The sequence below is a fragment of the Mus pahari genome, chromosome 16 (genome assembly GCF_900095145.1).
Source record: "Mus pahari chromosome 16, PAHARI_EIJ_v1.1, whole genome shotgun sequence".
In the NCBI taxonomy this organism is placed as follows: domain Eukaryota; kingdom Metazoa; phylum Chordata; class Mammalia; order Rodentia; family Muridae; genus Mus; species Mus pahari.
The window spans coordinates 30,003,234-30,007,018 of record NC_034605.1 but is presented as its reverse complement, the minus strand read 5'-3'; the positions used below and the strand labels follow the sequence as shown (position 1 = coordinate 30,007,018).

At 38.0% G+C, this 3,785-nt stretch overlaps 1 pseudogene; it reads right to left on the bottom strand.

The window, feature by feature from the left end:
• Positions 1-486: 486 nt before the first annotated feature.
• On the bottom strand, positions 487-1,132 carry LOC110334220 (annotated as a pseudogene).
• Between the last annotated feature and the right edge of the window lie 2,653 nt (positions 1,133-3,785).

Here is a 3,785-nt window from a genome sequence, read left to right as displayed (position 1 = left end):
TCATCCCAGCTCTCATTACGCCTCAATAGAAGACTATTCCTGGAGCAAATGAGAATTAATTTACAGGCACATTCCCACACTGTGCTCCTAGGCTCAGTGGCCTCTGTAAGGAAGAGATGCTTGCTGTTCTGCATTGAGACAGAAGCCCTGAGAAAATACAAAAACTTAGAACACTGCAACATCTGCTCCAGTAGGTGCAGGGAAAATAAGTGGTGGCAAACACAGACTATGAAGACGATAAGAATGAGAGATCGAATATGATGAGCTATGTGTGCCTAAAGCATAGCAAACTGGATACATACTTCTGGAGAAAGAACAAAGAAGAGGCTCCAGTCTTTAATTCCTCAGAACAACGATTTTAAGTTAGAGATTTAAATTTCCTCAACGACAGTGTGGCATTATTGTGTTTCAATGAGTAAAAGAGCTGCGACTTTTTAAAAATATCAAATCCACTGAGGAGAAATGAGAGCTATTGAGCTAATGAAGCTACTGCTGCTGCAGCTTGGTGGCATCCTTGGTGGCCAGGTCCTTGGCCTTCTCTGCCACTGCCAGTGCCATCTTCTTTGCTTTCTCTTTGGGCTCTTTGGCTGTATCAATAAGGGTTTGCCTCATCTTGTAGCCTGACCCAGATGTACATAAATCCTTTCATTGTCTTGGTCACATTGCTTTTGAACTGGGCAAGACAAAATTCCCTGACAGCTCTAGAGACCAAATAAGTTAGAGAGACAGAAACATCCCCACAAATTCTGGCCCAGCTTCTGTTGTCAGAGTTCACACAGTAAACACAAAACACATCTTACATGTTTACTACACCACCTCCATCACCATCAGTCAAGTTTGGATAATGGTCCGAGTGAAGGTGGTCATGGTCTGATTCTGTGGGTTCATAATAGAGTCCTCCTGGGATGTACACTGAGTAAGAAACTTTGGAAGGAAATGTGTGCTCTGCCCAGTGTGGCATCTGTTAGTATTGGTCAGGAGTCTCTGGGACAGAAGATTCTGGTTACTAGTTACCTTAACCAAGTACTTGACTTTGGTTAAGACCTATTGAATCCTGGTTACATTGCCAGAAGGCAGCAAAGAGCTGGCCACAGAAACCTCAGACCATGCATTGTCTCAGGAAATACTTCATTATCTTCCTGACCTGGGTGGGTTCAATACCCATGCAGCATCAGGGTGAAGAGCCTGGGGGTTGCAGGTATGTGGCTAGGTGCCCATCCACCAGACTCCCAACTCAGTCACCAGCATTCTCAGGTACCAACTGCTGCCATGAGAGGCTACAGGACAGAATATGGTTGTTTTGTTTTGTTTTGGTTTTTTTTTTTTTGGTTGCTTTTTGTTTGTGTTTGTGTTTGTCTTCCCTACTCAGACGCAGTAACACTCACAATTCAGAGAAGAAGCTCGAATAGTACCTTATACCTGTAATCTCTGCCAGAAGGCAGCAGATTTAAGGTCATCCTTTTATACATGATAAGACATGATGTAGCTTGGAATATGTCAGACTACCGCCAAAACTATATTTTACACTGGAAACTAAAGACCATGGAACTTCTAAAGTTTTGGTATATTTCACATTATGAAATTAATATGAACTCATGGAGACAAACAAAAAAGGTATCATTATAGTTTCCAGTGATGTCATCTTGACAACAGGTAGGATGCCATAGCTTTACTGGTCAAGTTGCAAACAAAAATAAAAGCACTTGGGAAGGCAGACTTTCAGTTGACAACTTGCCCTGATCAGCTGAGCCAGAGTCTGTCTTTGAGGAATTTCTTTTAATTGCTAATTGATATAGGAGCTTTCTGTGTATCAAAGTAGTGAGGGTAATAGCATAGATAGGCAGGCAAGCCTGAGCTGTTTAGGAAATGTACCTGGATGAGCATGAGAACAAGCCACTAAGTGGGAGTCCTTGTTCTTCCTCCATTGGTTTCTGCTTCAAGCTCTATCGAGTTCCTGTTTTGGCTTCCCTTGCTGATAGACTGTAAATAATAAGTTAAAATAATCCCTTTCCTCTCAGAATTGACTTTGGTCATGGCAGTTTTCACAGCAATAGGAAAATAAGGAACAGTAGATCAATGATGATCATAAATGAAATATTAAAATGTATTTGTCCTATGTGACATTAGAAAGAAACTGATAATGGTACATTTCCAGGAAGACATGGGAAAGCAAATGAAAACCATAACACTAATCATAAATCAACAGGCATTGTCAGAACATAATTGGTCACAACACAGTAGGGAGACATTTTTCTTTAGTTCTCTATATTGTTCATTATTTTTTTACCATTGTCTTGATAGTCTCATGTATTTCAGGTTACTATTTAGCTGTATATGTCCTTGAACCTGCTTCCTTTAAACAAGGATTGCAGGTCTAAGCAACCAAGCCCAGCACCGTTCTCTGTGGTATGGATCCTTACTCAAGACACAAGGCTGCAGCCTGCTTTTTGAAGGACTTATTTTTCATTTTGGAATGTTGTAGAATAAATCTCTGCATTTAAGTGGTACTTAGTGCTAATATATTTGAATAGAAACAAAATAAACACCTTGACCAAGAAATATTTAAGCAAGTCCTTTCTGAAGAAACATATTTCATGTCTGAAATATCTCAGGGTGAATCTTAGATACATTTCTGCAGGGAAGTCTATTCATTTCCACCCATGATTTTAACTTTAAAATGTTTTTAAAAATGAATAAATTAAGTCAGAAAGTCATAAGTAATGAGCATGTAATACCTGGATGTGTGCTTTTCAATTCCAATGAACTTTAAGGTGTATTTAGCACATAAGATTATGCATCTCTTCATATATTAGTTTATCATTTGTGAAAACAGGTGAATTGGATACTTAAGGTTGCTATGATAATGTGCATCAAATCAAATGCAAAAGAAGAAACAAAAAGAGCCTCAGTATTTACACCCAGGATCTACACTCAGTACATCGGTAGACTTCACACTCAGTATTTATACTTAATATCCATACTCAGTATTCACACTCATTATTTGAACTTATTATTCATGCTTAGTATTACTCAGTATTTCTTTTTAGGTGGCCTTCTGTATTCTGATCTCAGCAATCCCTTAAACTACCTTTGAGGTGCTGGGTTATTGTGTTTGCATTTATTTCTATGTAAATAGAAACAATATATATGGATTCCATACTTATTTCAGAGAACTAGGAGAATAACATAAGAGAACAAGTGCGTACTATCAATGTCATATCTACTTGGGCATCCACGTAGATGATGCTTTATGTAAGGAATCAGGGAGTTGCAGGTCACAAAACATTCACAATCTAATGACCACATTCCTGGCTTCCCATTTGTTTTATTTTGGGCACACTATTGCATCATTTTAATGCTTAATTCTGTACAGAACATTTTGTTAAATTCACTTGTCGGACAAGGCAAAACATCCCACAAATAAATCAACTTTAGTACTTCAAAGCAAGATGTCTATTTTAAAAAGTTATCTTGACATATAAAATAACCAGTGAAGCTCTCAGTGCTCCCATGTGTGGTTTGCACATCTAGACACATCTGAACAAGATGTCGGAAAAGACAAGCTCAAGTTCTAAACAATTAGTGGAAACAGAAACAAAGGCGTAAGAAACAGCAGACCGAATAAAACTTTTTACAGAAAAGGCCACCTGAATGGAGAGAGACTATATATATATATATAGTATATATATATATAGAGACTATATATATATATATATATATATATATATATATATAGAGAGAGAGAGAGAGAGAGAGAGAGATAATCACGCAGAATCAAAGAGAAA